Here is a 9,788-nt window from a genome sequence, read left to right on the forward strand (position 1 = left end):
ATTCATAATTTCATATGTACAGTATCTTGAGTCCTCATTCGTCACTGGTCCGTGTAGCCCGTATGTCCACTTTGGCGTTTGGTGACCATGTTGGTGACGCAGTTCTGCCACCTTGAGTTCATAATAGTGATATTGCAACAACAATTGTGGGGAGACGCGCTTACTGCGTGCACACACTGACTACACACTTTGAAGACGGTGCTGTGTATGGAAGACAGAGGGTCTTTTAGAATATTGAAATTGCATATTTATTTCGCCTTCTGAGATTTCTACCATTTGTGTAGTGACGGAGCTGAAGACGGTAACGTTAACCCAGGCGAACGGTTTCTGCATCATACCCGTATTCCTGTACGAAAACCAGCTACAGAGTCTCTCTCAATTTTAGCGCGACTCGTGCTGACATCTAATAATGCATAATGCATCGCATGGTAAAAATGTATTTTTCTCTGTACCTTGCAATCAAATACATAGTTCTTGAAAGCGACAGACGGATGAGCGCTTTTACCGGTGTCACGAGATGGACGGTCAGCTGATCACTGTTTGACAGCAAGGCTGACATGTAAGGAGACCGAATTTCTATATATTTCTTTATGTGTATAAACAAGCTTTTTATAGAAATTGCAATTACATCATGCCAGAAAGGATACAGTATACATACTGGGTTTTAGGGCTTAATTGATTATGAAACAGAATGACATTGTTCTGTAATGTTGTCTTTGATTATAAAGGTAGATTGAATTGGTCATACTGTAGAATGGAGGTTCCTGCAGTAAACCAGAGTTATACACATCCACCACCTCAGCCATGGGCCGGACAGAGCCCCAGGACCCCGACCATGCCTCCACCCAGCTGTCCTCCTCCTTCTTATCACTACTCAAACCTGAACCCAGATCAGCAGAGTGTGACCCCGATGACCCACACATCAGGAAGCTCAGCAGGTCATCGGCCTTATTCACTGTATTGGGCCCTTCACAGCAAAGCTACCAGGGTAAGCATAATAAATCTTAGAACATCACAATCTATGGAGAAATTCACTGTCTGATGGAAGAAAATGACAACATTTTTGAACCTGCCTTGCCGCAGATGTGTTAAAGGCTGTTGCTGAGACAATGTAGGGGAGATCGGGGATGTTGTGGTTTGTTTTTTTGTTTTGTTTTTATTTATAATTAATTTTGTTTTTATTTCAAGAAACATTTTCCTTTTTCAATCTAATTAAAGTCCTATTCTCATAATTTATATTATACTTTATGTCATAAAATTTGATACCTATTATATTATTCTTGAATTTATTTCACCCTTATCTGGTATTAAATCATTTAGATGTCCCAGATTAATGTGCATTTAAGTAAAAAATTATCACTGTAAATTTCTTTGTATTAATTCTTTTTATGGTAAAATACAATAAAATATATTTAAAAATACAAGTTAAAATGTTTTTTTTAAATATTGTATTGTTTCTACCAGTGACAGTGTAAGCATCTGTCATTCTGGTTCACTTTTATCACTCATTTAATTGTAATTAAATAAAACAATTCAAGGCGTTCACGACATAAGATAGCATAGGAAAAGTTTTGGAAATTAAAAAATACCTCAATTAAAAAGTTGTTACAATCCCACTTCTTTTTCCCCTAAAGAGAGAATTTAAATGAGTAAGTGCTGAATATGTGTCATGATTATGGCTTGTATGTGATTGATGGAAAGCTTGGATGTGATGGAAATCTAGTGTTAAATTTGCAGTCTGTTTTAATTGTTTCAGTCTCATCTATTATAGAAGCATGAGGCCAACTGTATTGAATTTACTGAAGGATCACAATCTTTTCCTCTCTTTCGTCAGACAAGTCCAGTGTCTGACAAAAATGCTCGGTACGGCCTGGATCCTCAGCTTCTACGCAGTGTGGTAAATCAACTTGCCCTCTTATTCTCTAATGTTTCTTTCAAGACAGCTCAGGTTTGGTTGCAGTGTTGTGTATGGCTGAGTTGTTTTGTCTCAATGTATGTGTCCTCTGTCTCCAAAATGTTCAGGTCCATGTGATTAAAGAGGACAGGATCCAGTGGGAGGGGAAATCTTCAGTTCCCCCTCTCTGCTCAACACAATGCACCCTGGAGAACAGAGGTACTGTCACTGCTGCCCAAGGTAGCCATATTATCTTTTGACTTCATAGATTCACATGATAAATAAATGTGATGCACCTGGCCTTTGTATCACAACAGCTTTTGTTGTACTTTGTTGTGAATTATTCTGACTTTAACTGACTTTCAGACAATAATGGAGCTAGGCACACAAAGGCAATGAAATATTGACAGCTGTTGTTCTTATAATCAGACATCATGATAATCAGCTGTTGTTTTCCAGTCTTATAAATTCAGCACCACATTAATGGCGGAGTCATGCTGACACTAGGACAAACACAAACATTACAGCTTCACTTATCTTTTTTTTTTAAATCATGCTTTTATTCAAGTAATAATGTGTGTTTAGGGGAAAACATATATTATTTATCAGTTATTTAGTATAACTATTATTAAGTTAATAATAATTTAGTAAAAATTATTTAGTAATGCACGTCCTACAGCTTCCCTGTGGAGGCTCAGTCAGCTCAGAAAAGTCATCTCCCGCTGGGTGCAATCGTGTGTCCACTGGCCAGGCCCGAGAAAGGAGAAGTATGAATGAAAATTTTGAAAAATCTCAATCTCCTTCAGATACTCTTGAGTGTTTTACTAATTATTTTAAAGATGAAATACTCTTATACACATGTTATTCGAATGTTTTCCACAGCGTGATGTGCCAGTTCATGAGGCTGAAGATTGTGTTAAGGGCTGTGCACACTGTGGGGCCTTCATGAGCCCTGCTATGAGCTAGCAGGACTGCAGGCAAACATTCTACTGTCCTTCCTGCGACAAACTCACAGAAGGTTAGTCTTGTTTGGCCTGCAGTCTTTTTTCACATTTCGGTTAAAGATGTGCACATATGTGCTCCCATCTTTGCTCAAACATGTCTTTTTCTCATAGTGCCATGGCAGTCCTATCAACCCACTAAACAGGGTCGCTGCGTCGACTGCGGAAAAAAAACCTGAGATCAGTCTTGGCTCATATGATATACTGCAAAAACAGGTCAGGAATGGCGTGTATTTGTTTTGAACTTTAATTTTTCTCTTGTTTTATACTATGTATTGTAATACAAACAACTAGTTCTAAGCATGATCATGTTTTTATTTTAAAATATACACTACAGTATATATTTATCTGTCCAAAAGAAGTGAAATAAAGCGCATCTATCTATATTAAAAAGTGCCTCACATGGTTCCGGAGGGTGAACAAAGGTTTCCTGAATCGATACGTTTTTGTAAGAAAAATAACCATATTTAAAACGTAATAATCAGTTTAATCTAGCTTTTGTTCACTGTTGTACACGGAAGCAGCTCCAGGCGGAAGACATATGAGGTTGGAAAGTGACGAACACGGAATCGCAGGGTGAAGAATAAAAAACAAAACAACGGTCATGAATTAGTATGAATTATATGAAGTACAAAACAAGGATTTGTAAAGAAGACTGTCAGAGGATTTCGATATAAGCCAAGAGGAGACTGGTTTTCCTTTGCTAAAGTAAGGATACTTTAGCCCCTTTCACACTGCACATGAGTCCCGGAAAATTGCCGGGTCGCCTTCTGTGTGAATGCAAACAGGTCCCGGGATTGATCCCGGCTTGGGGACCTAGTAGCATTGCCGGGTTCATTCCTGGAACAAGTTCTGTGTGAACAAAAGCCAGAACTAATGCCATAAAGGGTGTGTCGTAGTGATGACGCACGTTATCATGCATCCCTTTTAACAGGTGTTTTGAATGCAGATCAACATTCGTGACGAAATGAAGCAGAGATCAGTTAAACTGATCTGAAACTGAGATCGTTCGCCAGCTTAAGTGAAAGTTAACGTGCCTAGCGTTTTCGACTCGTACATTACACATCACATTCTGATGTCACGTGTCATTAAGGGACCTTTATGGATTGTGTGTGAATACATGCACAGATTCGGGGAAATTACTGATAGAGTGAAAGGAGCAAAATCTAGCGACCCGGGAACAATTGCCGGGACACATTACCCGTGTATTTTCCGGAATCGCAGTGTGAACGGGGCTTTTGCTTCCTTTGCTCCTGTAAACGACGTTGGTTTTCACAAGACTCACTGGCGCATGTGCAACGCCTACATCTTATATCATCCTGCTTCTGTGTATAACTGTTGGAGCAAGCTAAATTAAAGTGATTGTTATGTTTTGAATATGGATATTTGTCTTACAAAAACGCGCTGATTCTCTACAGGAGGCCTTAGTTAACCCCCGGAGCCGTGTGAGACACTTTTTATTATGGATGGATGTGCTTTATTTCACTTCTTTTTGACTGATGAACTGCAACACCTGCTGAGTGCCATTGAAAGATCAAAGAAAATGTTTTATATAACTCCGTTTAAATTATTAATAGATTTTATATAAATTTCTATGAATTTCTTTTTTCAAATAATTGCTGTTGTTTTGAATTTTGAATTCACTAAATAATCTAAATTATGAATTCAATAAAAGGTCTCCACAAAAATATTAAGCAGAACAACTGTTTTCAATATTGATAATAAAAAATAAATGTTTCTTGAGCACCAAATCAGTATATTAGAATGATTTCTGAAAGATCATGTGACACTGAAGACTGGAGTAATGGCTGCTGAAAATTCAGCTTCGCCATCAGAGGAATAATTTCATTTTAAAATATATTACAAGAGAAAGCAGTTAAACTCAAATTAAAAATATATATATATTACCATATTAATGTTTTACTCTAATTCTTAATGAAATAAGTGCAGTCTGTGTAAGCGTAAGAAGAGACTTATTGAAAAAAATTATTATTAATTTTTTTTTAAATAACTTACTGACCCCAAATTTTGAACGGTAATGCACACACAATAGTCTGCTTTTATATTGATGTTAGTTTTATCTAATTTGTTGAACAGTACTGACACAAGTTCTTTGTTCTTTTGACAGTGTAAAGCTGCTGTGTTGCTGCTGGCGATAGATGTTTCTGCCAGTGCGATAAGAACGGGGCAGCCAGACCACATTTGTTAGCAGATTTGTTCTCGGTTGCAAGCTTTAAATGGGTAAGGGATTTTAACATTTAGAGTTTTCACAATCATGTCCATTCCTGATGTTTAAAATCAATTCTGGAAGTAAAATGGCTTGTGAATATTGTGTCATTGTTTTAGGCTCGAAGAAACTGTCCGATCAGAGCTCAGAGTGGGTTTGATGACCTATGACAGCCGGATCCATCTATATAACCTGAGTCCAGCTCTGTCCCGCCCCCACATGATGGTCATCACTGACTGTGAAGAGTTGGAACTTCCTGTGTTGGAGGGCCTTCTGCTGCCACTGCTGACACATACTTGAAAGGTTTTAAAACAGTGTTTGTTCTACTTATATAATTATTGTTATAGCAAGAGGCAAAATGTTAACAATAGTCATTTCTTCTTGGGCAGAGTTCTTCAGGAAATTTCACTTTTCAACCCTGAATCAGAAGATAGATCCAGCTCACAAGAGCTTCCTGTTTCTGCAGGACTGAAGATTCTTCAGGCAAGAGCCTTAATATGAGTCTTAAACATGCACATGCTCTTGCTGAAAAATTTAATATCTGTGCTGCAAATGTTTATTTATACATCTCTTACGTCTCATTATAATAGGCTGCAGCGTCTCCAGGCAAATTATTGATCTTCCATTCCTCACCTGTTTCTGAAGGCACAAATCAGAAAAACTCCTCTGGTTTCTTCAGCTCTAGCAAAGTGAAGGTGAATTAAAGAGCATGTATTTTTTTCCACAATATTAGCCATAAAGGTAGTTTTGAGGTTTATATAAAGTTTTTTATTTATCTGCTTCCTCTTGGTTTCATGTTAGTCCATCTTCCAAGGACCTGATTCCTCGATCTCATTGGCTAAAGAGTGTGTCACTCAAGGCTGCAGCGTGCACATCTTTGTGTTCTCCCATCAGGAAGTAGGCGGGGCTTGGTCAAGACACATCCCCTTTCTCACAGGGGTTGGTGTCATCTGCTATAACAGTCTGCAGGTAATAAATGCCATCTGCATTCAGTCGACATCAGTAACAACCTCATGTCCTATTACGTCAGATGTAGAAAACCTTAGAGCCCTGTTTCTCTAAAACTGCTGTACAGATTTGAAATTTCAAAACAACCCTATGCCTGCCTCGAGAATTAGCCTGGAATGTCATAATGGTTGGTACTTGTTAAAAGTCTCTGCTGCTAATACAATGTTTTTGTAGACATCTTATTAACTGAAAGTGTTACAAAGTTCACCTTCCTGCTCTATAATCAAAGTCGCCCTGAGCAAGCCACTTTATCCAGTGCTGCTTTGAGAGGACTGTTCCTGCATTTAGAGCACTGTAGCAATGGACGAAAAATATTTTTTTCTTTCTTTCTTTTTCTTTTTCTTCATAAACAAAATCATTATTCTGTCCACTTCCCTCTGTGTGAATATAACTAGATTGAGCACTCAGAAGAGGAGTGACAACCATGTTTAATGTAGTGTGAACAAACTGTGTCATTTCATACTGTGTCTTTCGGTGTATTTTTCTTTTGCGGTAAGAGATGGAACAGGAATGCTTCCGAGCTGATTTGAGCAGATGTGTGAACATGCAGATGGCCTTCAAAGTTCAACTCAGAGTTTTTGTCAGTAAAGGTCATCAAAGGGGCATCTAAAACCTAGATTCTAAAACCGGGAGGAACTGAGACTGAGAATAACTAAATGTAAAGACTGTAGTTTATCTTTCAATTAATGTTTTTGTAGGATGCTTTCTATTTAAGATGTAATCAAATTAGACACAGAGTATACATCTATGGGTCGTAATCTAAATAAAACATGACGATTTGCCAAATATCTAATCTTTTATGTACTAGAATGGATATTCACTTGTTCGGAAATTGAATTCAATGAGTGAATACCAGATATTATTGGTAGATAGCTACTATATATTATATTAACAGCTCAATCGCTGTGTTTCTGCAGAGATGCGCTTATCTGGTTGCTATGGCTCCTTCATCTCCGATCCTGACTCCTGCTGTGTTGCCATGGCAGCGCTTGATTGGCGCACAGCTCTGGCATTTGAGTTCACTCACAGCAAGTCTTTGGATGAAACGAGGGGTGTAGTCTTACAGGTAGTATTGATGTGATGTCAGTGAATGTATGGATTGATATATAATAATAAATTATCATATTAAATCATAGTTAGTATAACATTTTGTTTAATAAATTACACTTATCTGCGAGTAATGGATATGATAAATAATTTGATCTGCTGTTTATTTAATGTATTTGTTATTATTCATTTGTTTGATTCCCTTCTCATCTGCTGGTGTAGTTTGTGCTATCATGTAGTTACTCTTCTGGAGAGAACATTACACAGATACACACTGTTATTCTGTCCACTTCCTGTCAGCTGCTAGACACCTTTAGAAGCAGCCAGGCCAAGATGTTAGTCCATCTTCCAAGGAGCAGATTCCTCGATCTCATTGGCTAAAGAGTTTTCACTCAAGGCTGCAGCGTGCACATCTTTGTGTTCTCCCATCAGGAAGTAGGCGGGGCTTGGCCAAGACACATCCCCATTCTCACAGGGGTTGGTGTCATCTGCTATAACAGTCTACAGGTAATGACATGCCATTTGCACTCAGTCGACATCAGTAACGCCATCATGTCCTATTATATCAGATGTAAAAAACCTTAGAGCCCAGTTTCTCTAAAACTGCTGTACAGATTTGAAATTTCAAAACAACCCTATGGCTGCCTCGAGAACTTATCATAGTTAACAGTTTATAATCAGTTGTTTTTATTGCACTGAGCTCAGTCTTCCTGCTTTTACAGTTTTGTTATTTTGACATTTTAATATTTATAACTTTACTTTGTCTGTGTGTGTGTGTGTGTGTATTCACTAGCACTGGAGAGTCCGCTGCAGTCCCTGCGTGAGGAGTTACAGACAGAGGTTACTGAGATGTTGGCTTGCTTCAGGAAACACTGCTGCACTGCATCGCTGTTCCCAGGACAGGTTAGTTCTTCATATATTACTCTCTCTTTAATGAGGATCTTTCATAGAAGTTACTAGGCCAGCACACACTATTGAATGTTCAGATAATGTTTCAGATTAAGCAATAAACTTAGTCAAATATTTAACCATGATGGGTGATACCAATTAAAAAATAAGTTTTCAGTCTAATATACTGTTACCCCAGTCACAATTATTTTTACCATTCATTAGCCATATTAACGGTGCAGACACAGATAATAATGTTGAGAAGTTATTCTAAGTTAATCCTATTTCATTTGAATAATAGTCTTGCATATCATTCTCCTCTCCCTCTCTCTATCTTTCTCTGTGTGTGTCTTTCTGTCAGCTGGTGTTGCCTCAGTTTCTGAAAGTCCTGCCTGTCTACGTTTACAGTCTGCTCAAAAGTGAAGTGCTGCTGCCTGGGCTGCAGAGCTCTGTACATCAGCATCTATGACTGCGTGGCCTCATTGTCTCCATGGACACGCTGAGCACTGCTTCCCAGTTCTACCCACTTTTTCTGCCTCTGGTGAGAGACAGACATCTAGAACATTCTGTTCATCCAAATTAGTCACTGAAATGAGACTTGTCTGTAAGAATTTTGTAATTCTCTGTTGGATTGTTATGCACATGGCAGGATTTAAAGATTCCACATTCTTCACTACTCTAGCAATAAATGCATTTACTGTACTCTCTCTATTTGTAGCATTTTATTTTTTACTTATTATTTCGAAAGTTCTGGCAGCAAAGACCGTTATAATTAGGAGTGCACAATATATTAGAATAGAATATTAGAATGGGATGTCATCCCATTGGATGTCTGCTGATATTAGAAATTTCTTTTGTAATTTATCAGTATAATTTATCAATATATGAGTATTGGATATATATCGATCGATACTGAATATTTAATTGTCTATTTTTAGATTTGGATTTTTTTTTTTTGTCACATAATGCCTGCTTAAACTTAATTTTTAAAAACACTAATTTATATTATTAAATGTAATCTTTAGCTAATCTTAAAATGAATGTCCATTTTTGATACGGTATATTACAGTATTGTAATGCCTACATTCACTTACAGCATTTAAAATTATTCATTTTAGTTTTAAAGTTGTATTTCTAATTTATTTATTTAGACAAAATTGTATGAATAGAATAAAAGTTATCATCTGCCATTTATTGGTTATTTACCATAGCAATTATATTACTATTAGCTTTTTGGTATTGGCCAGATTTTTCATTATACAAAAAAAAAAAAAAACAGGGAAAATCCATGTCAGATTTAAGGCCAATTCAAACTTCCACCATCTCCTCTGACGGGATGATGACGCCTCTGTTCTGTGCGCTGCACTGTCTCTAGTCTGGATCCAGGGGGTCTGTTTCTGATCTACTGCCCACTGGCACTGCTGCTGTGTGCCTCCTCATACTCTTCTACAGCTTTTCAACACCAACTCACTCTCCTACCTCACATCTGGAGAGGTGAGGCGGGGACACATTTAGTTGGCGTCTACATTAACATTTATTCATTTAACAGAGTTTATCTAAAGTGACTGACAAATGAGAACAAGTCGTAGAAGCAGTTCATCTAAGGGAGAATCTCAGAGTTGGATAATAATAATAATAGATAATGCATAATTGACAAATAAGGTGTCCATGAACTGCGTATAAGATAAGATGTGGTAAGATGGCCCCCACACCACCTCGATTA

General features: G+C 37.6%; 1 long non-coding RNA gene and 1 pseudogene across 2 annotated transcripts; both read left to right on the forward strand.

Annotated features, from left to right (window-relative positions):
- The first annotated feature begins 110 nt into the window (after positions 1–110).
- Positions 111–7,505, forward strand: LOC132139882 (protein transport protein Sec24C-like; annotated as a pseudogene).
- Positions 7,506–7,516: 11 nt separating this feature from the next.
- LOC132139883 (uncharacterized) lies at positions 7,517–8,767 on the forward strand. Of its 2 annotated transcripts, none has more exons than XR_009433681.1 (2): positions 7,517–7,684; positions 8,427–8,767. It is a non-coding gene; the product is annotated as an uncharacterized LOC132139883 (long non-coding RNA). The 2 variants fall into 2 exon arrangements; XR_009433682.1 differs by having other exon boundaries at positions 8,474–8,767.
- The last annotated feature ends 1,021 nt before the right edge of the window (positions 8,768–9,788 follow it).

Source organism: Carassius carassius, chromosome 4, assembly GCF_963082965.1.
Source record: "Carassius carassius chromosome 4, fCarCar2.1, whole genome shotgun sequence".
Classification (NCBI taxonomy): Eukaryota; Metazoa; Chordata; class Actinopteri; order Cypriniformes; family Cyprinidae; genus Carassius; species Carassius carassius.